This window comes from Electrophorus electricus, chromosome 4 (genome assembly GCF_041902795.1).
Source record: "Electrophorus electricus isolate QZ-2024a chromosome 4, ASM4190279v1, whole genome shotgun sequence".
Lineage (NCBI taxonomy): Eukaryota > Metazoa > Chordata > Actinopteri > Gymnotiformes > Gymnotidae > Electrophorus > Electrophorus electricus.
In genome coordinates this window covers 16,453,424-16,468,575 of record NC_137500.1, presented here as the reverse complement: position 1 = coordinate 16,468,575, position 15,152 = coordinate 16,453,424, and the positions used below count along the sequence as shown (strand labels likewise).

The following is a 15,152-nucleotide window of genomic DNA, read 5'->3' as shown; positions in this document are numbered from 1 at the left end:
GAACAAAGGGAGGGCAAGGAAGCAAGGCAGAGAGAGTGCTAATCGCTCCGAGGATCCCCCTTGGACGATGGCCCTAGCCTTTGTTTGCCCTCTGGGCACGACTGGCTGCCTGAGCCTCTGTTTCCTACACAGAGAGAACTGTCAGGGCTATCCGGGTCCCCTTTTGTTTCTCCCTCAGGTCAATGAAATATGAGGCCCACCTCTCCCAAATTAGAGCCAAAACCTGGAGACATGTTTTTGCCTTACATAAAAACAGAATCTCTTTGTCTTGTTCCATTTGCGTTTTCTTTCTCTCTTGTTCTCCTCTCTGCTTCCCCTCTCTTTCCAACTTCTCTCACCCTCTCCCTGTCCTGTTCTTTTTCTGTCTCTCTCTCTCTCTCACTGTCTGCCTCTCTCTCTCCTCCATTCCCTATGTGCTGCGCTTGGCTTGGCAACCTTGCACTGCCTCATCACTTTTCTTAGTGGTGGGGTGGTGAGGTGTTGAGGAAATGATGACTGAAGGGCAGATTAAAAACAGCCTGCATGGCAATGAATGATCTGATTTTGCTCCACCCTCTCGCTCCATCAGTGGTGGCGGTGGCACTGGGATCCCGGCAGCATTTTAAGTAAAATATTTCTTGCTCCCCCGTCTTCAGCTGCCAGCGAGAGGGAGGGAGACCTTGGTAAATGAATATTGTTTTGCAGTCTCGGGCTGCCTTTCATAAGCTCCCTGCGTGGACCCAACTGGGCTGTGGTGATGATTTATAGTTCCTGTCAGTCTGTGTCTGTGTCTGTGTGTGTGTGTGTGTGTGTGTGTGTGTTTAGTAGTGAGACACTGTGGTGTATATTATGGAGGGTTAAGCTAAATGGTATTTCCCCAGCTGCATGCCTCTGCCCCACTTGATGGTAATGACCACACAGTGGACAGGCGAAAATGACCATCGCCGTGGAAACCTGCCTTTATAATATTTTGGAGTTATTGTAGATTGGGTTTTGGGTGCATTGAATATTTTGAAGTTCTCTCGTTCCCTCGGACACACACACGTAGAGACAATCCCATGCCTCACAGGCAAAATACCTTTTGTCATTCTCTCCTGGCATCAGGTGCTGTGCTCCCATGGGGATAATTCCCCCTTGAGAACAGCGTATGTGTTTGTGCGCTCCGGTGCAGGGCGTGTGGTTTCGTGTCTATCTGGATTGAGGTGGGGTTTCCGTTGCATTCCTCTCATCTTCCCTGGTCTTTTTTTTTTTGGGTGGATTCAAACCGCAGGTCACCTCTCAGGGAGGACCAAAACAGGTTTGTTGGCCTGATGAACAAGCGTGCTCATTATCTGATGTAAGAATCACACCCCTGAGCGGTCTGAATAGTTTGCTCTGAGGGCTGGATAAAATTGGTGCGGGCTGAACCATCTCCTCACTGGGTCAGAAATTGGGGGGTGTGGCGATGGAATGTTGGACCTGTTTGGCACCAGTGTCAGAGTTTACAGTATTCAGAAGCTCATTAGAATAACTCCTTGCTTTTTCTGTTTTCTCTGGCACCCTTGAGGCAAGTAATGATCGATTTACATGAAATTAATTTGACTGCATAGATGCCTGCCTCTCCCTTCCGTAATAGACACACAGAGAGGGAATAATATAATGGTGACTGGTTATGCTATGCGTGGAACTCCCACTCATGCCCCATACCCATGTTTCTGTGTGTGCATGAGCCACTCCTCCAGGATTTAAGGTAATCCCTACCAGTCTTCGCAACAGTCCTTTATGGCTGGATCCTGGTGCTGGACCTTCCCTCGAAAAATGTCCCACCTTCACTAGCATAAACTAATGACTGCTCCACCTGCCCTCTGCTTCATGAGCCGTGTGGTCATGGTACACATCAGATTATGAAGCACAGGCTTGTGGCACTGATTCTGCCCCTGGCCCCGCCCACAGCCCTGGCACATGCGCTTGCTGTTGAAGCATGTTGGTCTATTAACTGCCCTCCAAAAGACAGAGCTAGCTTCAACTGAAGGTGATGCTACATGGGGATTTAACCTCTGAGACTAGGAGTATCTGAGGTTATCTGATCCAAATGAAATAAAGAAAAGCAAGTAAACAACTAAAGAGTCAAATGAGGAGTTTGGGAATGGGGGTTAAGGAGGAGATGAAGGGATGAGGGTGGCGACTGAGATGAAGAGGAATAATGATGCGCATCACACAGCCTCTGTAGTGTTCAGCACCACACATTTACAGTGTGCAGTCAGGTTTGAGTCCCAGCTGTGCCAGGCTACTGAGAGGTTCCCACCGTTAAAGCTGCTATTTGACAGTGCTCTGTACTGAGAACTACATGCCGGTACATGTCGGAGGAGGATTATGAGTGCTTTCTGTTATACTGGCCCCCTTGTGTTGAGAGAGGAGGAAATAAAGGAGTGGTGTATGGAGGAACCTGTTTCAGTACGTTGATCTAGATATCGTACCTAAAAAAAAAGCTCTGCTGTCTGAGTTGGAAACCTGTTTAGAATTGTAACCAAAATGCTTTGAAATTACACTGGACAACATTTGAAATTTTATTTGCTTCCCAAACTAAAACTGACGGACCTTTTTTAAAAAAAAAAAAAAATTGTTATTTTTATGCTGAATTTGAATCTGTTTTGCAATTTTTCTATCGTGTATGGTTTTTAAGTGGCCAAATAGATGTCACATTAATTATATACTACTTATTCATAAATAAGGTGGTTGTTACACTTGAAATATGTACAAACATGCTTCTAAATTGTACACTTTCCTTGGTACCGCTTTTCCATACTGTACTTAATGACATATGAGTCACAAAAAAAAAAAAACTATGGGAGATGGAGATACTCTGAAAATACCCTTGCACCAGCGTGCAAAAATACATGATACAGGTAGACACGAGACCCCCCCCCCCCTCTCGCTTTCTCCTCTTCCTCCTCTTTCTTTTGTCATTTTCTCCTCTGATGCACAGACAAGTATGATGTGATTTCACTGATCTTTGGGTGGGTCACTCACCATTTAGATGTTGGCACGCGTGTTTCCCAATCACGTTGTCCCCTATTGATTGCTTAAAAAAAACTAAGCAAAAAAAAAACAAAAAACAACCCAATTAGCGGTCAGCCTATGGTGAAGGGGCCCACATCTCATGCTTCACCGCAGTGGCTGGCTGAGCTATTGATTCTTGAGAAACCCCTTTCCTCTAGCTATCTTTTATTCTTCACACCTGTGCACATAAATGCACACACACCAACGTATGCTCACAGACCTATTTGGTTCACATCTCTTATGAAATAAAGGGTTCAAATCATAATGGGTTTCAGCTACTACTACTTCACTCTGCAAATGATCTCTTCTGTCTGTCTGTCAAAATAAAGAAACAAGTTGTATTGGGGCTCAAATTCATTTTTGTGGGAAACCTCACTAATAAACCATTCAGTTTTGGTATATTAATTTTTCAACACAGTGTGATCCATAAGATATGGGTCCGTTCATTCTTAGGACTGTCACTCATTGGAGATACAGTTCAAGAACTGTTTGCATATGAAACTATTGAAATGATGTCATTGCTGAAGAATGAATATTGTGATGTTTTGTGATATTAAAGTTTGTAATATGTCTAAAGAAGAGCAGGTGTGTGTGTGTGTTTAGAGCATGGATAGAGCACACAGGTTTAAGCTTAGTGCAGTAGCGTGAAGAAATGGATGCTTTTATCAGAGTTTTCCAGAGGTTCTATCAGCTGTGTGTGTGTGTGTGTGTGTGTGTGTGTGTGTGTGTGTGTGTGTGTGTGTGTGTGTTCATGTTTTAACAGTGTGGACCTACACAATGCTTCAGCAGGCGTGCTCATTCACTTAGTAAAGCTTCAAATTTGTTGCAGTGGATAAGAGCAATATGACTGATCAGACTGACAAAGTTTTTAAAAAGTAATCTTGAGTCCTGAAGTTTCTTACTTGGGCAACATTTGTTTCCAGCTTTGTGTGTGTGTCTGTCTGCGCGAGTGCATGCGCACCTTGTCTAGAATCCACATTTCATTATACCAGAGTCATTCTATTGTCTTTGTAACAAAGCTTTATCTAAAGCAGATGCAACTTCAGGTTGGGGTAAAGATAAAGCTTTCAGACAAAATACTCCTCTAGCCACATAGCGGCTAGGGAATAATAGGCATCCTGCAGCTACAGGGCCAAGGTGTGTGAGTGTGAGAGCCAGAGGAAGAGGGTGAACGAGCAAGTATGTGGGTGTGCAGACTGAGTGCACCACTGTGATTCTGATTATAGTGGTAGAAGTGTTAATGATGATTGCTGGACGGAATGAAAGGGCACTGCAGACGGCTTGCCACCCCTAGCCAGGTTCAGCCTAGCCAGAGCGCCAGCCTCTTTTAATCGCTATGGTAACATGACTCACGGGATCTCAGGTTCTCTTGTCTCTCTCTCATTTTGTATCTGTGGTTTACGGTCTGGTTGCTATTCAGATTTTCCCGCCATAATTTCTGTTAAAATAACATTGGTGGAATCAAGGAATGTGGACGTGATCGAAATGTTGTAGTTTGTTTATAGTGATGTTCACTCTTCTTTGCAGATCCCTGATGCTTTTGGGCTTTCAAGTCAGGCCTGGCGTATTAGTGAAAATATTTCTAAGCTTGTAGATGTTCTTGTGTTGTATTTGTATTATTATATTTTCTTTGTCTTTGTTATTATTATGTGTACATTTTATTTATTATGGTGTGTCTATGTAATTGTCTCTCTGAGTTGGTACTAGATCAGTTCTCTGTATTGCTTCACATGCTCTGAGCAGTTATTATAGAACAGTATTAGAACAGTGCTGCAGGGTAGTGTGATGCCAACAAACTGGAAGTTAGTAGCTGTAAAACAGACCACTCTCCTGTGGTAAAAATGATAGCAGAGCTATGATATCCAGTTTGCATCACTTTATCACATTGCAAGGTGAGATTCCTACTAAACATCTGATATTACTTCATGTTCTTATACTGTTAGAACGAATCTGTGTGAGTGAATAACTAACTGTGTTGCACACCTCAGCCACCTTTGCATGTTTCTTCAGAAATGGTTCTTCAGAAGGTTGTGTTTCATCAGAGGTGTTTATGGAACAGGGTAGCCACAGGGTGAACCTGTATAGCAGGTTAAAGTTGTTATTATTATGAATTAGCACCTGAGAATTCCAACTGTGTCTGTACATATCCTGCGTTCCGAGGTGGAATGTGAGGTCGATAATAATGTAATTTTCTAACAGTGCACCTGTTCCTTCTTGTGTCCTTCTGGGTATTAGACCAGCACAGAAATCTCTGGACTGAATCAGACATGTGCAAAATTAGAAATGTGTTTTTTCCCCCAATTAACTGATAAAGTGGATAAAATTCTAGGCTATGGTACTATGTGAGAAGGACTAAACTGTAGATTATTCACCCACGGTCTCGAAGAAACTGGTCACACTGCTAGATTAGCGCCCCACGAGTCACCGTGTGTTTTGTGAAGGCCATGAGGCATCTCTACTATCGACTGTTATCTGATGTCAAAGTGAGCGTTCTCAACCTCTGTGGCAGAAGACAAGCTAAAGCAGTCCTCAGACCTCTCGGACTGCAAGAGGGAATGTAAGGTCTATTTACACACGAACCATGCACGTGTAGTCACGCAAAAGCACCTGTGAGATCATATTCTCTGAATCCTTTGAAATATTTTATACTAACTGCCTCTGCTTAGTCATAATTGCACACAGATAGATAAAATACCACATGAGCGAAGTGGTGAGGTCACCTGTAGTTCTTGTACACTAAGGATTTAGGTCTGGCCACACCCTGCACCTGTCAGGCAGTTCCCAAAACCGGCTCAAAACCTGTTTTCCAAACTGACCTAAGAAAAAGCTCTTGCATTACCATTGCTTCCTGTTTATTATTTGATTTTACTTGTATTTAATTACTTCTTTATTTTTTTTCCTGCCTGCTAGCTGCATGTTGTATCTCTTTTGCTGCTCTGTAATTACCCATTAGCCACTCTGCGCAATCAGGAGCTCCTCTAATGGGGAACGTGTTTTAGTGCATTACGAGACGCCCAGTCACATAGTTTGGGCGATATGGGCTGGTAGTGCGCTGAGAGGCCTATGTGTACGGTCCCATGGATCTGGAAATATAGGCTGGTAGTGAGGGAAACAAGAAATAGAAAATGAATGAGAGAGGGAGAGGGAGAGGCCAAGGGGCTGGGACTCTTCTCAGGATGATGAAACGAGTGTGTCATCGTGTGTGTGTGTGTGTGTGTGTGTGTGTGTGTGTGTGTGTGTGTGTGTGTGTGTGTGTGTGTGTGTGTGTGTGTGTGTGTAAGCCTGATACAGGAGGCTTTATGTCATATTTTGCAGTTGGAAGGAAAGCAGGAGAGCAGTACACATTCTACCTGCTGGTAATAAGACAAGATAAAATGCTATCTTCACTTTTCTCTCTCTCTCACCTCTCTCTCTCACACACACACACACACACACACACACACACACACACACACACACACACATATATATACAAACAGATCACATTCACAGCAGGGACACTGCTTCTAAACTGTCAATGGGAGAAGTGTCCTGCAGCGCATTTCACTTTCGAGAGAACCATAAATCACTCCACAACCATGACATCCTCCAGCACCCCTGACCATCAACCATAATCCATTTATGAACAACCTCTTAAACCTAGTACACAAGCGCTAAAGGCATATTTTTTTAGGTACATTTTACTGTTGGACCAAGTGCAGTAATTGTCATAAGTTCTGGGTATACCCAAAAAAATCTAAATCGGTGCTGGATAAATATTAGCCAGCATCAGGTGACCGTAGCAACACTTTATTGATGGCTCTCGCGTCTGTTGATCTGTTAATGACTGAAGACAGCGTGGCGTTCTGTCATGCTCAGCCCAAATGGGATGAGAGAATCGTGTGGACTTGGGGATTGCTTATAAGAAGCTCCACTTGCACCTGGGAAAACGGAGGCAAAGTCCAGCAGCCAGGTGCCTGTTTGTTTAATCTTCTGTGCTGGTGCCTTTAGATCACACCTTTTTGCGGGTCACGGACAGTTCTTGTGTAACGGTCATTAATGGGTTTGTGGGCGGAGTTTCTTGTCTTCAAAACCAACCTCACCGTGGCATGCAGTGCAATTTCATTGTGTGTGCGCGTGTGTGTGTACGTGTATGTGTACGTGCGCACGTGCATGCACACAGGGTGCCTATGCTGCATTGTCCTCGTTGAATTGTTCATGCTCAGTTCTAGAAGTAAAACAACAATGCACTCACCTGTAGGGCTCCATGTTGCATCATATTAGCAGCACAGAAACTGCAGCTTCTGCTTGGTCATGGCTTAAGGGGGTACAGCAATTATGGACACACTCACTCACACACACACGCCAAATGCCTCCACAGTAACGCATTAACAGGATTTGCTCACTAAAGCCCTCATTAAATAGGTCATACACTTGGTAGCAGATTGGTTCAGAATTCATGCTTAGAACAATAATTAGTAATGTTTTTTAATCAGGAAATTTCATATCATCTCAATTAATGCTTGGTGTAATACAGTAATGAATCATGTTGTAATACTTTCTGTATAACTGTAATGAGTGAGATGTGCCCTGTAACATTCCTTGGCTGTAAAATCTAAGACCCCTTTGCAGTGTGTTTACAAAGTAATTTCCTCCCTGGAAATGTGTGTTAATTAAGCATTAACTTCTCTCCCTCCTCTTCAGTGCTGAGGTGCAGTGCTGGTCATCGTATAAGGTACTTGGCCCAAGGAAGGTTGTGTGTCTAATTTGAAAAGTAAAAATGACAGTGTACCAGAGAGGAAGCAGAAGGCCATTTCTGACACTGGTGACCTTTTTGAATCCTTCAGAGGTTGTGTAATCCAGTCTCTTCAATCCCTTATTCACCTGTGCTAGGGTGCCCACTCCAGACCATTCCTCTTCTTCTCTCAAGTCTTTTAGTGCTAATACTGTACTTTGTCACTCCAAATCTTCTAGCACTCCGTAGGAGAAGGGAGGGGAGGGGTAGCACAAGAGGGAGGTTAAAAGAGCATGAGTGATGTAAAAATAGGAAAGAAGAAACTGAACATGTGATGGATTAAGGACAGTTTCTTTTCTCTTTAGCATCTGGTGTTGTCCCTGTCAATCTGGTAAATGGTGTTCTCTATTTTTTCCACAACTACTTCTCCCTCTTCTACAACGTTCTTTTTACCTTAAAAAAATTCAAAATTTCACTTGAGCATCATTCACTTTCTGTTCACTGCAAAGGGGTCTTAGACTTGTTTCCCCTCTTTCTCCTCTGGTCAATCTGACGTTCTGCTGTTCTCCTCTCTGGTTTTTACAGACCTATTACTGCTTGGAGCGTGCTGTACAAAGAGAAAAGGGGATGTGGAGAGAGTCGTGTCGTAATGATGTGAAGTGGTTGGGTTTGTCGTTCGCTCTCGCTGCAGAGGTCACAATCACCGCACCACGCGCACACAAAAGCAGCCTTGTGTGTGCCGTGCTGAGCTGTGTCTGCCTCACTTTCCTTTTTTTTGTGCATGCGTGCACGTTCCTGCTCTCCTTTCTCCCCCGCCGACTCACATTTTATGCACTGAGCGCAATTGCAGTGAATGGCCCGAGCCCTCATTAGTCTATTACTTTCTTAGACCAGATGCTCATCTAGGAGCAGGTCTGGTAGTCGAAAAGCAGTAATTCTTAGTATTTGCTTTGTCCAGTTTTTATTGGTTAAAAGTCAAAAGTACTTTATGAGCCCACCTTCATCTTGCCTCAGCAGTAACTATTAGACCATAAAACCAAACTGATGTTCCGACCTTATATTGTACATGGGGACTGAGAAAGATTTACACATTGACACATAATCATTTGGGACTTTAAAATAATCTAAGATACAGCTAACAGCAAAGCTATTGGGACTCTCAACACTGGGCGTAATGATTCGTCGTGTTAATGACCTAGAAGATGGAGGATGTAAGATAGTGGCTAGCTCGGTTTTATTCGCTGACAGTGAGCATTGGTGTTGGAGAGAGAAATGAAAATCATATATGTAGAACATTTATACATTTAAATATCTGTATATTGCCATATTGGGGCAGTGGTGGCTCAGTGGATAGGGTGCTTACTGCTGTACTGCTGTACCTACTGCTGCCAAGTTGCTGCTGTCGGGCCCCTGAGCAAGGCCCTTAACCTTCAGTTGCTCCTGTGTAGGTTTGGGCTGCCTGGCAGTATCCTCACCCGTTGCTGATGCTGCTGATGTGGTAGTCAGCAGTGGTAGTCTGTGCCTCTGTTCTACTGTGTTATTATCGTGATTGTTGCTTCATAAATAGTGATGAAATGACAACTTATGGTATTTGTGTCCAAAAGGATATTCGACTATGAAGTGTAATATATTTCCTCATACATCTCCATCATCTATGCCATCATCAGAAACTATGCTTTTAACAAATTAAGTAGGTCTAATTTTTTCCAGAGTGCTTGTTATGCAGTTGGCTACGCACCAAGAGTTTAATTTTTAAAAGTGGGCCAGCTCTTGCTTAGCCTTTAAAACACACTGTTGATGTTAAAGCACAGTCTGTCACCTTTCATATTAGTGATTCGTTTCATTCCTGTAAATGACTTTTACTCATATCAAATCCCCACAGAAGTAACAGCTCCCACGAATGTACAAGCTCATGTACATGAGCTCTTCAGAGTAGCGCGTCCAAGAACGGGTCCTCCGGTCTTGTTTTATGCTGTCTGAGTGTGTCCAGGGCTGTAGCCACAGTTGGGCCTTTAGTGAACTCCACCGTCTTTAATAGACAATATTAAAAGGCCTTGGAGTCGGCTACACACACATAAATTTCGTGGTCCATTGAAAAGATGTTTGCTGTAACCATTTGCTTGGGTCCAACAAGTGGTCACTAAGAAACTTTGCTGTGTAAAAATGGTCAATGGCTAGAAGGCCAGTAAGCAATACCTATCAAGTTATATATTTCAAATTCATTTGTTTAATGACCTTGGGTGGAGTACAAGTCTTGAATAAGAATGACTGACTTCCTCGAGCTTAATGTTGATGCCACACTTGCCTGTTGTGTTGAACTTGTAAGTCATACATGCTGATCATAACTACTGCTGTTATGGCAACTTATGTTGAACTTGTAAGTCATACATGCTGATCATAACTACTGCTGTTATGGCAACTGTGACAACTGAATTGGATGTAACTTTGCTGTCACCCGAGCCAATTTAGTAGAGAATATATCTGCTTGCTTGGCTTTTCCTCTGGCGGACCAAATGGTTTCTAAACTTCGTATTAAGTGATACTGTTTGCAGTTCTAAAATGGTTTAGGTTCGTCGCTATACCCAGATAAGTTAGGTAATCGTTTTATGGTTAATGCTTCATGTTGGAGACGCACTGTTGGCACTCGGACACACACCAGCGAGGAGCATGTCTGTGTGTGTCATGGTTTGCATATTGAGTGAGTGAAATGATAACTGCCATGAACTGGAGCTGACCACTGTATAATATCATCTTTTCCAGTTTCATAGTTCTGTTATAATATACACAAATGCACATCAGCGACTGAAAGAAGAAATAGATGGAATGTGGAAGGTTAACACTAAGATTGTCCCAGTGGTGATTAGAGGTTCTTGGGAATGTGACTCCAAAACTGGAGGAGTGGCTTCAGGAATGACATCAGTCTCAGTTAAGAACAGCGCAATCCTCAGAACAGCAAAAATACTTCACCACACCCTCAAACTCCCAGGCCTCTGGTATGAGTCCTCAGTGTGAGAGAAAAGATATGACCAGCCACTGTAAGGGGGAGAGAGAGACAATTTTATTATTCTATATATGAGGGGGAAAAAAAACAGGCAAGCAGAAGTGAGTGAGGTCCTGGAAGTTGATAACATAGAGGTGTGGGGGTGCGTGTGGTAATGGGCTTACAGAAGCACTCTCTACTCCTGCCTGCTGGAAGCACTGGAGCACGAAGGGAATTATGAACTCAGCACAATGAAGAGTCAAATTCAATCAGCAAGCCTGCTGTTCCCCATAGCCCACTGAAAGAGATGACACAGGGTGTGTGTGTGTGTGTGTGTGTCTCTGTGCGTGATGAGCAGTTTATATTGAGTGACAGCATGGAGGAGGAGTGTGGCTCTGTTTATGTAAGCTATTTGTATGTAAAAATGGGTCTTTGAAGGTAGTGTAAGAACTGGTTTAGAACAAAGCTTTTTCCCTTCTTTTCCAGGCGGGCAGCAGAATTAGGGATCACATCAACTTGCCTTCATTTATTACTTGTATGTTTTAGAACTGATGTTAAGATTCTGATGATTTTATTGACTCTGTTCCCAGTCATTTTTAAATTGCCTCTAGATTGCCTCTAAAACCAGTGTGCTGGTAATCACAACGTAGTCTTAGATTCCAAATTCTACTTTTATTATTATTGTTGTTGTGTTGTTAATTAATAAATTAATTATTTTTTAATGATATGCAAGAGTGATTTGAATCATTGATGTGGCACCTTTGTACTCGCTTCTCTGATGTACACTCAGTACCGTAATTAACTGGCCTTCTGCCTAATGAGCAGAGATGTGAATATATTAGCATGACACATCCTTTTAATCAGCCTCTGTACCAGCGTGGGTGGAGTGATATTAAAACCTGAAACACACATACACGCCCACAAAGCATTCATATCCTACTCTCATTATGCATGCTAGATGACACTTTACTGTTGTGTGGCATGATCAGAAGTTTTAGTGACTTTGCATTGGCTCCATTTTGGGCACATTTTCTGGAACCTCTACCAAACCTTTAGGTTCTTGAATTCTGCCGTTCTTATGTCAGTATATTTTCCTTTCTTCTTTTTCTGTCACTTTTTTCCTTTCTTTCCCTCACACATGCATACATGCTCACACATACATCCATACATATACACATACAAATATGATCTGTAAGGGCTGCTGGAGATCGCTCTCCATTTGTCAGTTCCCTTGCCATATCCACGTGCTGCCTGTGCGGAAAGCAGACTAAACCTGTTTATTTCCCAGCAAGAGTAATTACTTTAACCTTTGTCCTCTTCTTCTGCATGATTGGAACCAGCTGGAATGCATGCAGGAAAACACACACACACACACACACACACACACACACACACACACACACACACACAGAGAGAGACAGGCACTGGGGCCTTTAACCTCAGGCAGTAAGTACAGTTTGGCTTTATTCAGTGGTTGTTCTGCCTTCTGCTCTGGAACTGCTCCCCCTACAGAGCAAAATTTACTCAAACATGTTTGCATGATACTCAGAGGCAGTTTATGCGCCTGTAAAGTAAGGAGTACATGCACACGGGTTCACCTGCGTACGAGTGTGCGTGCACACACTGTTTTCAGCAGTATGTGTCCAGGCTTGATCAAAACCTGACCTTAATTAACCCGGTCCATCTAACCTGTCAGTCAACTAGGCGCTCTCCTCTGAGAGAGCATCGTAATTAAAAGACGGAGAGATAGCGAGTGAGGGGGGCCACTAGAGACAGGTCTGCCGACCTCACACCTCTCCGCATAATTAAACAGGGCCATGCAATGTTTTATCAGAGGGAGAGGGAGATGTATTTGGTTGAAGGACAGAGATGGCGAGGTTGGACAGGGTTTTAAAAGAAGATGACGGAAGGACATCTGGGGAGAGAGTGGAGGAGATAGGACAGGGAGAAGCTGGCAGAGGTGTGGAAAGACCCCTACAAATCTCTGACTTCAGCTGTCCTGTGGTCAGGAAAGCATTAAATCAGTCTACTCGGTCTGCGGAAAGAATGTGTGTGTACATACAATGCTGTGCTGACAGCATCGTCGCATGATCCAGACTTTCAAAACATCGCTCCCCCAACCCCCTCTGCAGCACTTTATTCTCCAACCCTGTATGAGTCTGTTTACCGACCTGGGAGCTGAATTTCAGCGCTAGCGCTAACTTAAATATGTCTGGAATGGATTTGTACTAGACATTGCCAGGCACTATACTTTTGGCCATCTGTATTTAGCAACCACTCCCCCATTCAGATCAAGTAAATCTTATTTCTTAACGTGTTTATGTGCCAATTGCACTCCACCGGTAGGGATTGAGAGGATGGGATTTATTGAATGCTTCCTTAGGTTGTCAGTGTTCATTTAAATTACGTATTCTATGGCTCGCTCTTTATGAATAAACAATCGTTTGCTTAGGATGGGTGAGTTATTGCTGCCAGTCCAATGACCTGTAGAGCAGCATTTCACATTCCCAACAGTGCCTGTGTCTGGCTTTCCTCCATTTGGTCTAAAGAGAAACAGAAACTATTTTACCCTTAAGACGTCACTAAGTCTCCCTTTCTTGTTTCCTTTTAAAGTATTTTCAAAAAATTCCAGGAGTTCTGTTTTGATTGCAGACCATTTCCTGACATGTCAGGATGTAAATCATCTGTGACTTGGTCAGAGTACTCTTGGACCAAGATATCATAATTTCCCGTGACCTCAGAAGGGGGCTTGGTAATGTAATACCACTTTTAATTTGCCTCGTGGGAAAGAAGCTAAGTTTGAGTGCTGCAGCCCATTCATATGTGACTGAATTACTGAAACGAAGTTTTTCTGTGGTTTAATTTTTTTCTGGGCGTTTGGCCAAAGTCTATAAGGCCCTGTTAAGAGGGGAAAAAAAGTTGGTTACAGTGTGTTGCTGTTAAAGGGACACCTCTTCCCGCTCGCGCACAGTCCAAGTTAAGCACACGCGCACGCGCACTCCTAAGTGACGCTCTTATAACCGCAGCTGGAGGTCTCGCGCAGCAGTGGACGCGCTTATTCTCACGATGTGTTTAGGAGAGTATTTAGCTATATAATGTCTCGAATATTCAAATATTCTACAATGAGGAGAGCTCAGCAGTTTAAGGAATAAAACAATATTATACATTAAAGCCCTTTCTAAAATCTTAAACAATTTTTCTACGGTTCAGCTTCTGTATGTTGAAGCTTTGAGAGACACGTAGCTGCTGTCTACCCAAGTACGCGCTTGATTACAGACGCCCATTAAAGCTGCTACGAGGTTAATAGCTAACTAGCAGACCTGAGCAGTAGCAAATATATTAAAACAGCACCACCGTCGCCTCAAATTAGAACCCGAAAAAAGGCGACTAAAAATGAGCGTTATGTATTTGAAGTTTCAAAAAGTTATAACATTAACGTTAGTCAACTCGCTTTACCGAAACATCACGGATGTTCACGTCGCATCGGGACGTCTCCTTCTACGCGTTCTTTCTTTAAAGCAGTGGCGTGGTGACTGCACTGAACATTTACAATTCGCAACTTTTTAGAGTGACCTCCACACTTCAGACGTTTTATATGGGCTCACCCATTTTTCATGATGTAGCGAATGCGTGGATGATGGTGTGTGTTTGCGCGTCGCCTGGGTAGTACAGGGGATATATCTCCATACACTGCCATCGTCTGTGGGGCCTGCATAGTAAGACCCTGTATTGGCAAAGTCAGCACGACTATCACAATTCAGTCAAAACGGCTACTGTTTGATTGTGTGTTTACGGAAAAGGTTATTCATGGGGATTTCCGCATTTTCCGCATATTCCAGTCGTTCCATTTTAGTGCCCTAGGGAGGATGTGGGAGAGGGGGTACAATTCCCAGAAAACTGAGTCAACAAAATTGCCTGAGCTGTTGTACAAGTAACAGGCGATCTGTCTGTTCTTAACTTAAGCCAGTCTACTCTGTGTGGTATAAATGTGTCACTTTTGGGATAATACATCTTAGTGGATCCTGCCATATAGCCGTCACTCACTCTTTTAATGTACCACAGTATTATATTTTAGTATAGAATTCAATTGTGTGCGGACGTCACACGGATTGGCCCCGCCCTTTTCTATACCTCGTCCCTCACTGCTCTTCCTGCATGGCATCTAATGTTCAGAATTTCTCAAATTTTCAAGTAAAACAAACAAACACACAAAACTTGCTCCCTGTGTCCATGTACAGCTGACCGGAGCGCATGCCCACCATGAATTATTCAGCAGCTATTCATTGTTTTTAGTTGGTCAAATAATGGTTATGGTGAGCGTGTAATGTCCTAAGTTGAAACTGATCAACATTCTCTGGTAAACGTTCTTTATGCGGCCACAGCATCCTGCAGAAAAGTCCCCTGCATTCTGAAAGGTCAAGCTAATTCCTGCTTTATGCA

At 43.2% G+C, this 15,152-nt stretch overlaps 1 protein-coding gene across 3 annotated transcripts in view; it reads left to right on the top strand.

Annotated features, from left to right (window-relative positions):
• The window catches only part of plxnb2a.1 (plexin b2a, tandem duplicate 1), a 91,472-nt gene that overhangs the window by 35,821 nt on the left and 40,499 nt on the right, over window positions 1–15,152 (top strand). The window lies entirely within an intron of this gene.